Source organism: Adiantum capillus-veneris, chromosome 15 (assembly GCF_014529385.1).
Source record: "Adiantum capillus-veneris isolate H3 chromosome 15, ASM1452938v2, whole genome shotgun sequence".
NCBI lineage: Eukaryota > Viridiplantae > Streptophyta > Polypodiopsida > Polypodiales > Pteridaceae > Adiantum > Adiantum capillus-veneris.
The window spans coordinates 151,583,016-151,597,038 of NC_140945.1; positions in this window are offsets into that span (position 1 = coordinate 151,583,016).

Consider the following 14,023-nt stretch of genomic DNA (forward strand, 5'->3'; position numbering starts at 1 on the left):
TTGAGGAGACTAAGAAGAGTCTTCATGTCATAAAAGTTCCAGGTTTATCTTCTTTAAGCTTTTTGAGAACTTCAAGTGTCAGGACAACGACAAGGCTCGACTAGGCAGTGTGGAAAGGGAGTCCAACTAGGGCAAAGGGCTAGGGGCTATGCTATATAGTGGGTGGTTGGGTGGTGGACTCCTAGGTTCTAGTTCCCCTTGTCTAACATTGGTATCAAGAGCCAGGTTCTTTTTTTGGGAACGACACATCCGTGGAGGAGGGGAGCCACACAAACTTGCATGAGCAAGTGACATGTCGGTGTCAAGGAACCGTGGAGCACCTCTCCTGTGAGGAGGACGACAAGCAGGAAATCCGTGGGCAACCCCCCTTGCAAGGAGGAGCCGCCCAGGTGGGACCTGCACCAAACTCACCCCTTGCGGGCTCTACGGCATCGCGCTGGGCGGGGGAGTGTTTCTTGACCCATGACCAAAGCCCCTTGCGCAAAACACAGCTCGCCATGGCCTCATCCCCTCCCTCGCGCGCTACCGTAAGCGGCCATAGCCGTTGAGCTTTGGTTTTTTCACATTGCAAGGGCGCCCAACCCCTTGGGGGTTAGTGGCCAAACCTTTTATCCAAGAACAAGGGACGGTACCCACAATGGGGTACCCCCCCTCCCTCGTGTGCGAATTCGGCAAGGCCCAACAAGGCACGGCATCTCAACACGGCCGGCACAAACTTCTAGTACCCAATTCTTTGCGTATTACCGTAGAAACTCGGAGATTTAAGCAAAGCATTCCGACGGGAGTTCAAAGTACCATTATCTTTCAAAATCAATTAACAGTTGCAAGCATAATTGATTCGGCTCCAAGGGATTGAGGAATTCCCTATACGGCAGACAATTCGGATCAATTTCCACCGGGATATTATCGATTTTGACGGAATTAGCAAGGCTAATTACACTTTGCAAGTGCTCTCAATCTCACGTATTTTTTTGACTATTCCTTGCACCGCACTGTGTCGCCATGGATTCAGATATCAATATGACATTTGATTTTGAGCAAAGTACGCCTGATCCTGGCCATGATGGCCCACGGCCGGATCCTCTCAAGGAGAGTACCCACGACGCTACTGTAGGTGATGACACTTACGAATTGCTGGGTATTCAATAATTTCATGCACTTCAGATATGCATGTCAGTCATGGATGAAAATTTTAAAGCTTTAAATGCAAATGTTACTAAACTATCCACATTAGTGATTCAATTAATGCAACAACAATCCAAGGGTCCTACTGACATGCACATGCATGAGCACGTTGCTACACAAGGGCAAGGCCCTTCTAATCCAGGGCAAGGCCCAAATGCTCATACGTTGCACACTCTCACTACAAAAGAGGTGGATGAATTGTTGAAAAACACCAAACCACCGATTTTTAAGGGAGAAGATCGAGACCGCAATAAGGATGTAGTGAATATCTTTCTTAGCAAGTGGGATGGAATTCACGCCTTACGGCGTACTCCGGACGCAATCAGAGCTCTGCAAACGAGCTTAACTCTGGAAGGCAAGGCCCACAAATGGTGGATGTCTCTCAAGGAGAAGAATATCATACCACAGACTTGGGCAGCTTTTGAAGCTATGTTTAGCAAATAATTTTTGCCTAAAAATGAGGCAGATCGGAATTGGACGGCTTGGGACACATGTTCCATGCGCCAATACCTATCATTTCTTGAATATATCTCTCACTATCGGGATGTTATCCTCAAGTTGGAAGGCTTAGATAACTTTCAACAAGTATGGGGGTTTATACGAGGCTAACACCCAAATCAGTCATAAGGCGTATGAGCCATACACACTCAACCGTAGCTGTGAAGACTGCCCTGTACTCAGCCTCACAACTCGAAGTGGCCACAATAGGTTGCTTCTTGCTCAACCGTGATATACATGAACTACCAAGCATGAAACAAAACCACTTGTGGACACTCTCGTGTCAAAACAACCAGCCCAATCTGAGTCCGCCGAAAAAGCATGTAAGTCTGGCGGCAATGATCCCCCCTTGGGATAAAACAAGCCAAGATGTAAAGTGCCACTAAGATAGCGGAAAATCCTCTTGATAGCCTGCCAATTCTTAGACCCTGGGCTATTCATAAATCTGCTGACTTGTGAGACTGCAAACTGAATATTCGGCCTCGTACTCTATACATAAACGAGACAGCCAACAACAGTTTGGTAAAGAGTGACATCAGCAGGATCGCCAGCATCATTGAGACTCAACTTCAAACTTGTTTCCATGGGAGTGGAAAAAGGTTTGCAATGCTCAAGTCCAAACTTACATAGCAATGTCTCTATGTAACTTTTCTGACACAAGGCAATACCACCATTACACTGCTTAAACTGTAAACCCAAGTAATGATGCAATAGCCCCAAATCTTTCATCTTGAAAGTAGCATTCAACTCAGCCTTAAATTTAGCAATATGTCTCTCATTTGGTCCAGTGATCAACAAATCATCTACGTAAAGAACCACAATGAGAAGTACATCACCCTCACGCTTTACATACAATGTGATTTCTGTTGGAGTGTTAGGAAAGCCTCGTTTGACCAAATGAGTGTCAGTTTTCTCATACCAAGCACGAGGAGATTGCTTCAACCCATACAAAGCCTTCTTACATCTTCACACTTTGTCCTGTTGTCCTTTTATGACAAAACCGCGAGGTTGCGTCACATAAACTTCCTCAAATATGTCACCGTTCAAGAAAGCAATAACAATGTCTGATTGATGTACATCCCAACCAAAATGAGCTACCAATGCACATAGAAAACGCACAGTATTCATACATAAACTTCCTCAAATATGTCACCGTTCAAGAAAGCAATAACAATGTTTGATTGATGTACATCCCAACCAAAATGAGCTACCAATGCACATAGAAAACGCACAGTATTCATACAACAAGTGGGAGGAAAAGTCTCTTCATAATCTATGCCTTTTTGTTGTGCATAACCCTTTCCAACAAGTCAAGCCTTATGGCGATCGATCTCACCATCCGGCTTGCGTTTCAACTTGTAAACCCACTTCGTACCAATGGCCTTTTTGCCAGGAGGCAAATCACATAAAGTCCATGTGTCATTTTCTATAAGTGCATTATATTCTGATTGCATGGCAGTCATCCAATTTTCTGAATTCTATGCTTCATCAAAAGACAGAGGCTCCTCAACATCATGTAAGCTAGACACATCCAAAGCATAACAATTTGATGCATAAGATGCATGGCGAGAGCCTGAACGAGTACGACTAGAGAAAGGTGCATCCAATTTACTGTCACACAAAGTGTGCACCAGCCATTTTGGCATACCTCTAGCCTGCTCATTTTCAACCCTTTCCTCATCAAGTACATCATGTACATCTACATCAGTAATAGGCTGATCTGTAACATTTTCAGAAACCCCCATAGGATGTACATTTGCCTCATTGGAAATTACATTCGTATTTCCACCACTGAAAAGAGGCAACAAAGTGTCATAAATGTCCTTTGCGCGTACATTACTGTCTCTAGTACATGACAGCAAGGGTTGAATAGAATCTTCCACAAACACTACATCTCGTGAAACCAAAATACGCTTTGTTTGCGGATGATATAACCTGTAACCTTTGCTTTCAGCACTATAAGCAACAAAAATACATTTGACAGCCTTATGATCCAATTTTCTGCGCTGTGTTTGTGGCACCAAAGCATATGCCAAACAGCCAAAAACATGCATGTGCTCAATAGAAGGCTTTCTATCATGCCATGCTTCATATGGAGTAATAGACTGCAAAGCTTTCGTAGGACACCTGTTAAGTACATAAGTGGCACACATGATGGCCTCAAGCCAAAAAGAATGCGGCAAAGCATGACTTTTGACCATACATCGTGCCATTTCCGTCAGTGACCTGTTTTTCCTCTCAGCAACGCCATTTTGCTGAGGTGTATAAGGCACTGTACATTGGTGTTTTATCCCACGACTAGCCAGAAATGCATCAAATTCATGAGACATATACTCCCCCCCTCGATCGGAACGGAGGGTGCCCATAGTACATTTCGAGACATTTTCAGCCATAGCCAGAAATTGTTTGAAGCACATAAAAACTTTGGACTTCGCTTTAAGCGGAAATACCCATGCATTCCTGGAGTAATCATCAAGGAAAGTCACGAAGTAAAGGTAATTGCCCAAGGACGGAGTTTGCATGGGCCCACAAACATCCCTATGCACAAGCTGCAACCTGCATGTGGCCTGAACTGAACCATCCTTTGGAAACTTAGAATGCTGCATCTTACCCCAAATACAACCTTCACAAACATGTTTGACAGGTGCTTCAAGAGGTGGCAAAGAAGCAACCATATCAGATTTCTGCAAACGCAGCAAACTGGCAAAATTGAGATGACCAAAACGTGCATGCCAAAGTTTTGCATCTGAAATAGCCCTTGAATCTGGAACAGCATTTGCAAAATTTTGTCCACACTTGTCATACAAAGTGAGCTTATACAGTCCATGGCACAAAAGGCCAGATGCAACAATTTCATCACCAAAACTGAGATCATGAACTGTACATCTGTCATCCACAAATTTGACTACAAGTCCAAGTCTAGCAAGTGCGGATACAGACAAGAGATTCTTCTTAATCCCAGGTACATAAAGTGCATCAACAAGTGTGAAAGAACTGCCATTAGCAGTAGTAAGCACAATCTTTCCAACTCCCTGAACCGGATAAGAGGCATTGTTGGCAAAAGTGAGTGAATTCCCATGAGGGACACACTCAAGAGAGGTGAACAATTCACGATGTGAGGTAATGTGCCTTGTAGCACCACTGTCGAAATACCACACATGTGAATCTGCAGCAACTGACAAGCATGCATCATGGACAACAGGATTGTAAGTGCACTCTGCGCTAAAAGCCCATTCTGCATCAACATCAACATTACAATCTCCTTTTACAGAAGACTCAACAATGGCTGCATTTGTAGTGGAACCACCCTCTTTCTTCTTAGCCTCTTTGGCCTTCAACTTAGGACAGGACTTGATCAAGTGATCATTAGCTTTACAATAATGGCAACGCATCTTCTTTTTGCCCTTATCACCAGAATTGCCAGACAAAGTGTTGCCAACAGAAGCATTAGGAACAGAAGTTTTGCCACTCGTAGCAGAACCATAAGAAGTGGTTGCATTACTGTTACCACCCTTTCTTTGAGAAGCAATAAAAGCCTATTCAACTGCACGCTGTCCTGTTTTTTCTGGAAAGTGACTCTTGCAACAACAATGTGCATAATGCATTAAACTTGACAACTTCTAGATTTCCTTGGGTCATAAGTCTCCAAGTACTAGCAAAAGTCTGGTAAGAATATGGTAAGGCATCAAGAACAGTCTGCACAAGGGAACTGTCTGAAATGACTTCACCTGCAGAAATAAGTTGCTCATTGATATCCTTGACACTAGCAAGGAAAGTGTCGATATCATCTTCCTCATGCATAATCTTCGACTCCAGCTCTTTATGCAGCAAAGCAATTTTAGCCTCATTGGGGCTTGCATAAAGACCAGCCAAAATATCCCAAGCATGTTTTGCAGATTTTGCTGAACGGATGTGAGGAACAATGGTGCGCTTCATAGACAACGCAATCAATGCATGAGCCTGCGCATCCTTTACATCCCAAAAAGATTGTTCCACCGTAGGCAAAACAACTCTAATAGCAGTAATCCTTGCAGCAAGACCTGCAACATCCTCAACATCGCCTGCATCCTCAAAACCAGGGCATACATCAATGCCCTGCACAATATTCCAGACGCCCTTTGACACAAGAACATGTTGCATCATGTAAGCCCACATAGGGTAATTGTCCCTATCCAACCTGTCCTCAACAACAAACATCTTGAACACATCTGTGTTGTTGTCAACCATGGTAAATGGTGCACCTGATGTGAAAACTACCCGAAAATAGGAGAAACAAAGCGGGAACAACACATGCTATATAGCACAAACCATAGAAGACTGTAAGGCACCTGTTATGCAAAAAATGGCCCTGACAGAAATTCTACACAAAATGACGAAATAGCCTGTGCAACATTGCCTGTAGTGGAAACGGAGGCCGAAATGAGCCCGAATCAGAAATCTAAGCAGACCGAGCTCTATGAGCCTTCCCAAAATATTTTTCGACCTGCGAACGCTCGCCAAAGCTCACTGAAATCGAAGAAAGTGAGCAGGCGTGTGTTGGAGCAGCTGGCAACTAAGCCCGGGAGGACGCAACCTGCTCTGATACCAATTGTTGGAATTAGGGTTGCACAAAAACGCACACAGCTTGGAGAAGATGAAGGAAGCCCAATGCACACAATAGAGAGTGTGTTACTTAGTAAGCAATGGAAAGATAGATAGCCCTAGAGTGATGGGCGTATATACAATGCTCGGGGAAAAAACCTCCTAGAGAGGGAAAAAATGCCCCGGCTGTCCTAGTGTGTTCACACACATCACTACCACATGTATATGGTAACAGGAAACTTATCCTTAAGAACACTAATGTTTTCCCAAGTGGCACCTTCCTCCATCTTTCCACTTGATTAAGACTTGTTGACGTACATGATGATGTGTACGCAACTCATGATAATCGAGAACACGTTCAGGTTCATGTGGTAAGGTAGGAGGTTCAATGAAATCAACCAAAATCTATTGGTCAATGACCTTGTTGTCCCCATGTAACCGCCTACGTAAACGGCTTACATGAAACACCGGATGAATACGAGAATGTGCAGATAGCAATAATTTGTAGGCACGATTACCTACTCGCTTGAGTATTTTGAAAGGCCCACAATATCGGGGAGATAATTTAGGTGTTGGCCCAGTTTTCAGACTTTTGAATGTTTTGGCACACGTAAAAATACTTCCTCCCCTTCCTCGAAGGTAACTTGCCGACGTTTCTCATCAGCATACTTCTTATACCGATCCTGTGTTTGTCGGACATTCTGAGGAGCGAGTTTCAACATATCCATGTGATCTTGGAGAAAATCCTTAACCTGTTTGGAGATTTTCGGTTGCCAACCCCATCGTAACAGGTGACCTAGGTTGAAACCCCATACATGAGCATGAAAGGACTAAATCCAGTTGTGACATGCTTAGCACTGTTGTAGGAAAACTCGAGAATAGGTAAGTGTTCTTCCCAGTTTGATTGTTTTTTTCTGATGTATGCTCTGAGTATATCCTCTAGCACCTGGTTAACTCGTTCAGTCTAACCATCTGTTTCTGGATGATCGGCTGTATTGAGGTTCAGTTGTGTACCCAATTGTTTAAACACAGCCCTCCAAAAGGGGGACGGTTAAGGAGCGAGCTCAGTGAAGCGAGCTTTGGAGCGAGCTTTTTTTTTTCATCCCACCACCACTACCTCCCATTGTCGCCCCTTAGAAACCATCACCACCCACCACCCTAGCCCACCACTGGTGGTTAGTGGCGCTAACTTACTACCACCATGTGCCGCCCCTACTCCTACCACCACCGCCAATTGCCGCCCCTCTCTCCAGTGGAGTAGCCAAGGACCTCCTCTCTCTCTCTCTCTCTCTCCTGCTGTCTTCCCTTTGTGCATGTGTCTCTCTCTTGCCCGCCACCCCTCTCTCTTGTTGTCTCCCCCTACCCCCCCCTTCTCTCTCTCTCTCTCTCTCTCTCTCTCTCTCTCTCTCTCTCTCTCTCTCCCCCCTCTTCCCCTCTCTCTCTCTCTCCCCCTCTCCCCCCCCCCCCCCCCCCCCCCCCCCCTTCCTCTTCCCCTCTCTCCCTCTCTCCCACTTGCCTTTCCTCCCTTCCTGGAGTGAGCTCCACCCCGCTCTCCCCCATCTCTCTCTCTCTATGTATATTATATATATATATATATATATATATATATATATATATATATATATATATATATATATATGTACTTTTCTATAACGTTAAAATTATCCTCTCTTTCTCTCTGTCTCTCTAAAGAAACCTAAAACATTAGCGATTTTGCTAGTGCCTTTGATTTTTTTTAAAAAAATCAGACCCTCTCACCGCTCCCCTTCTCGCCCTCTCATGATCCCTCCAACCCATTCCCCTCTCTCTCGCTCTCTCTCTCTCTCTCTCTCTCTCTCTCTCTCTCTCAACCCACCTCTTCCCTCTCTCTGGCCCCCACCTCTTGCTCCACGTCCGCCCTCTTCCATAGCTCCGATCCTTCCCCCCCCTTCTCTCTCTCTCTCTCTCTCTCTATATATATATATATATGTGTGTGTGTGTGTGTGTGTGTGTGTGTGTGTCCTCCTATCTTGCTCTCCCTATCCCTCTCTCTCTCTCTCTGCCCCCCTCCACTTGCCACCTCTCTCCCCACCCCCTATTCCTTTTCTCTCTCTTTACTCCCACCCCCCCCCCCCCCCCCCCCCTTGAGTCCCTCCAACCCTAGAGAGAAATGAAACGAAATGCAATGAAATGTTGTATTAAGGATTTTCATAAGGTAAAAATGACATATGAGACCAAACTGATACAGTCTTGGTGGATATAATACAATGCATGGGTACAAAGGAAAATGAGAGAGAGAGAGAGAGAGAGAGAGAGAGAGAGAGAGAGGGACATGGAAGGGAGGGGCCAGCGGGGGAGTGAGAGGTAGATAGATAGGTTTGTTTATCGTATGACATATGGGACCAAAGCTACATGGGACATATGGGATATGACATATGGGACCAAAGTTACATGTGATGTAGTATTTGTGTCGCTGATGAGTGATTCTTGATGGTCCAAAATTGTGGTGATGAGAGTCGCAATGGAGAGCCCACACTATGGCTGGGAGAGGAAAGTATGTAGGTCTAGGTCATGGCTGAAAATGTGAAGGAAGTAAGTTTACATGTGACCAAAAGCTGAGCACTCTAGAAGTGTGTAGTACTCAGACTCTCGAACTTGCAGTGAAAGAGAGAGAGAGAGAGAGGGGGGGCGGGGGGGGGGGGGGGGGAGGGGAGAGACTGTGAGAGGGGGGGAGTGGAGTGTAGTTTTTTTTAAAAAAAAAAAAGGGAAATAAAGGGAGAGAGAGGAGCGCTTAGGCCCCCCAAATTTTATAAAAAAAAAACCATGCAAAGACCTCGCTATTGCTTTGCATGTTTTTTTTAAATTTTTTTTTGGGGGGCCTAAGCACTCCTCTCTCTCCCTTTCTTTCCCTTAAAAAAAAGAAAAAAAACTACACTTCACTCTCCCCTCTCACAATCCCCCCCCCCCCGTGTGCCCAAACCTTCCCTTCCCTTGCGGACCCCTCTCCCCCATTCTCTCTCTCTCTCTCTCTCTCTCTCTCTCTCTCTCTCTCTCTCTCTCTCTCTCTCTCTCTCTCTTCCAATACTCTCTTGCGGCTCCATCACTGGAAATTACACGAACGGCGATTAATAAAATCATCCGTCAGGATCTTATACAGTTGGATACTAAGAGGACATGGGTAGACCCTACACAAGAATTGGGCACGAAGATGGCCGACTACTACAAAGAAAACTTCCTACAGCTATCTGAAGATGGATTTGTGATTCGCCCGAGCTACATGGATACCCACCTGTCTCATGGTTTGAGATGTGCTATTGGTCAGATTCGTACATCCTCACACCAGCTGGAAGTTGAATTTGGCAGATTTAGGGGAATCCCACTTGAGAGCAGAATTTGCAAGTTATGCGGAATGGAGCCGGAGACAGAAGTACACTACATATGCCATTGCACCGTATACTATAAGATACGTGGGCATTTCCATTGCCTATTTAAAGAAGGCTTTGGACCTCTAGATAGAGTCATGCAATACCAAGATCAAAGATGCTTAGGCTTGTACCTACTGGAACTGCATCGGCACATGGATAATCTAATGAGAAGACAAAGAGCACTACAGCCTCAGAGGCAGATCACAGATTTCTTCGGATCGAGAGAAGCAAGAGTGGAAGGAGAAGCAAGAGGCCAGTAGCCAGCACAAAGGAGTACCCACATTCATACCAAAGACACCCTCATTGATAGGGCGGTTGAGCTTAGGAAATCGAGACGACCACGACCGAGATGCAGAAGCACACTTCACCGGAGGAGACTACAACAAAGGATTAGAAGCATTCTAGCCAGACACCCAGAATGCTCCTAAGAAGTTTATTTAATACTTTGTATTTCGTTTTTCACATTTATTTTCACACTTTCACACTTTTCACACTTAGTACTTTGGTCCTAAGGTACCCAGACATTGTAACAGATTCACCATTTCACATTTATTTTCACACTTTCACACTTTTCACACTTAGTACTTTGGTACTAAGGTACCCAGACATTGTAACAGATTCACCACTTTTTTATCAGTTCGGTCTCATAGGTCATTTTGGCCTTTTGAAGACGTTAATATAACATTTCATTTCATTTCATTTCTCTCTCTCTCTCTCTCTCTCTCTCTCTCTCTCTCTCTCTCTCTCTCTCTCTCTCTCTCTCCCCTTCTTTCTCATTTTATTTTGTACCCAGACATTGTATTAGATCCACCAAGAATGTATCATTTTGGTCGCATGGGTCATTTTGGCCTTTTGATGACAGTTAACATAGCATTTCATTTTGTTTGTCATTAGGATTGGAGGGACTCAAAAAGCGACAATGTGACAGGAGGCAGAGAAAGAAAAAAAACAGATGCAGTGGGAGAGAGATCGATCGATAAGGGGGGGGGGAGAGAGAGAGAGAGAGAGAGAGAGAGAGAGAGAGAGAGAGAGAGAGAGAGAGAGAGAGAGAGAGAGAAGGGGGCGACAAAATTCTGAGGGAGAGAGGTGAAGTGTATTGTTTTTTTTTAAAAGAAAGACGGGCTCACCCTGTACAACCCCCCCCCCCCCGCGCTTGTTTCTTTCTCCCTCCCAGTCTCCTACTCTCTCTCCACCTGCCACCCCTCTTCTCTTGATCTCTCTCTCCCTCCCAATGCCCCCCCTCTCTCTTCCCCTCCCGCTATCACTCTCTCTTTCTCTCCCCCTCTCTCCCTCTTTTACAAAAAAACGGAGGCACTAGAGACACTGCTATTGCTTTGTTTTTTTTAAATAGCTCTCTTCACTCTCTCTCTCTCTCTCTCTCTACCCTTGCCACCCTTCCCTCTCGTCCTAGTGTGTGTGTGTATGTGTGTGTGTCACACACACACACACACACACACACACACACACACACACACACACACAGAGAGAGAGAGAGAGAGAGAGAGAGAGAGAGAGAGAGAGAGAGTCTACCCTTGCCACCCTTCCCTCTCGTCCTAGTGCGTGTGTGTGTGTGTGTGTGTGTGAGAGAGAGAGAGAGAGAGAGAGAGGGGGGGGGGGGGGGTAGGGGGAGACAACGAGAGAGAGGGGTGGTGGGCGAGAGAGAGACACACGCACAGAGGGAAGACAGAGAGAGAGAGAGAGAGAGAGAGAGAGAGAGAGAGAGAGAGAGAGAGAGAGAGAGAGAGAGAGAGGGATAAGGAGAGGGGTTATAGAGCGACTAAGAAAAGAGAGAGGAAGAAGGGAGTAGGAGATAGGAGGACTTTAGGGAAGGGATGGTGGTTTCTAGGGGAGGAGCTGGAGGAAGGGAAGGTGGTTAGAGGAGTAGATGGAGAGAGGAGGTGGAGGAGAGGAAAGATTTTGGAGGAGGAGGTTGAGGAGGAGGAGGAAGGGAAGAGGAGGAAGCACATGGGCGGCAAGAGGAGGAAGGGGAGGTAGAGAGGGCGGCACTCCAAAAAAAAAAAAGCTCGCTCCAAAGCTCGCTCCGTTAAACTCGCTCGAAGACCTAACTCCTCCAAAAGTGACTGTTAAACTTGGGATCACGATCGCTGACAATGTTACTTGGGAAACCATACAATTTGTATAGATTGTCCCCAAATAACTTGGCTAGTTCTGGTGTCTTAACCGTTTGTTTGGTTGGAATAAACTTACATAGTTTAGTCAACCGGTCTACGACCACCCATACCGAGTCATGACCTCATACAGTGGTTGGTAAACCCACAATAAAGTCCATAGAGACGCTTTTCCATTTTCCATTGGGAATCTCCAAAGGATGGAAGAGTCCTCTTGCTTGCAGGCGCTCTGCTTTGTTAACTTGCCATTTATGGCAATGCATAAGCTTGAACAAAGCCATGTATACCTGAAATTTATTTCCTCTATCTTGAAATTTCCTTTGTCCTTTTTCTTTTCCTTGTCATTTTCACGTATTTCCTTCTTCCTATTTTATAGTAGCTTATTTTATGTGGCCATTGTTTCCACAATGAGATCATTTAAGGTCCTCCTTATCCTGAGACTTATTGCAATGCCCACAAGATTTATTGTGCTCACAGGATTTTCCCTTATACTGCTTTCTCCTCTATCAACATTGAGGGTGGCACTTTGTTGGCATTGAACCATAGACTTTAGACTTGTTTCTTCAATAAGAAAACTACCAACTACATCATAAAACTTTAGGGTACTACTAACAAGTATAGAATTACTGGTAGTAATAACATATGTGCCCCAAGATGAAGGCAATGAGCATAGAAGACATATAGCTTTCACTTCCTCATCCAAGTTCAATTTTGAGACCATAACTAGCTAGAAAGGACATTGAACTCATTCAAATGTCCTTTTCATTCAAATGAAAAGCAATCGTGCTTTCGTATTTCATTCTCAAATCAAAGAGTTTCTTCATAAGATAGAGCTTCCTTGTAGCACTTCCTTTCACATAAGTGCTATAAAGCTTTTCCCGTAAGGATGGACTGGTATCCTTATTAATCACAAAAAAATAAATAGACAAATCACTACCATAAGCTATCAACAAATCCCCCTGCATGGGAGTGATCTGATCTGTGCCATACCCTTTGTGACTAGTGCACAAAGGAGCGTAAGCCCAAAGGTTAGAAAAAAGATTCAAACCTCCCATTAAGTAGAGCCTTTTTGAAAAGATCAACAACGTTGCCATGCACAGGCACATAAACCAAGCTGACCTAATGATAATGCACCTCAATGTGCTTTATGTGAGCATGGAACACTAGGTTCCTTGACTGCCAAGGAACTTTGACTATCATATTGAAGACCATGGTGATAGATTGTTGTCTAACACATAAGTTAGTCAAAAGGTGTCTAACAAAAATGCACTCAACAGTAGCCGTGATAATTGTCCTATACTCAACCTCACAACTAGAAGTGGCCATTGTAAGCTATTTTTTGCTCATCCAAGATATGCATGAGCATAGAGCTGAAACCATGTGCAACCAATAAAGCAGGAATCTTTTCATACCAACAAGGATGTGGAGCTTCCTTCAATTCATATAAAGTTTGGTTAGACTAGCACACCTTGTTTTCGTGCCCTTTCTAAACAAAACCACAAGCTATGAGTTGTTCCAATTGCAAATCTAATCAAAACCACAATTGGATACATCTTTTGACAACCATTTTGGCAAAAAAAACCTGGTCAACTTGAGTCATAATACTGACCAAAGTCAAAATGGATCCTATACTCAAAATTGAATGCATGCACACAACGTGGCACAACATTCTCCCCTCTAAATGTACACATACTCTAGCATGTACCAACCTTAAAACTCATTCAAATGAGAAATTCCCAATCAACTATACCCTCAATTTTGTTTGGGGGCAAGGGTGGAGTTCCTCCATTTGTCTTGTCTAGTCATAGTCTAGACCTACCGAGTCATCATCACAACAATTTGTAATGAAGTATCTTCTTTGTTGGCTCTCTTCTTGTGGCAAGAGATCTACTTGTATATATGTACGATAACATTGCTAGTAGTAAAGGCAGGTTTGACCCCACACACCAAGAGCATCCCATAGTAAAAAAACACATGTAGTCTTTATGTCCAAATGATGTGCATTCCAACCATTATGAGTTGTCAATGCAAAAATGCTCTGAATGGTAGTCATATGACAAGTGGAAGCAAAAGTCTTAGCAAAATCAATGCCCTCCTATTCTGCATACCATTTTGCTCCAAATTTGAATGTATAATGATCACCACTACCATTCAACTTACATTTTAGGGGAAATTACCAAAATACCCCTCTCTTGTGGAAATTCCCAAAATGCCCTTCAAATTTTC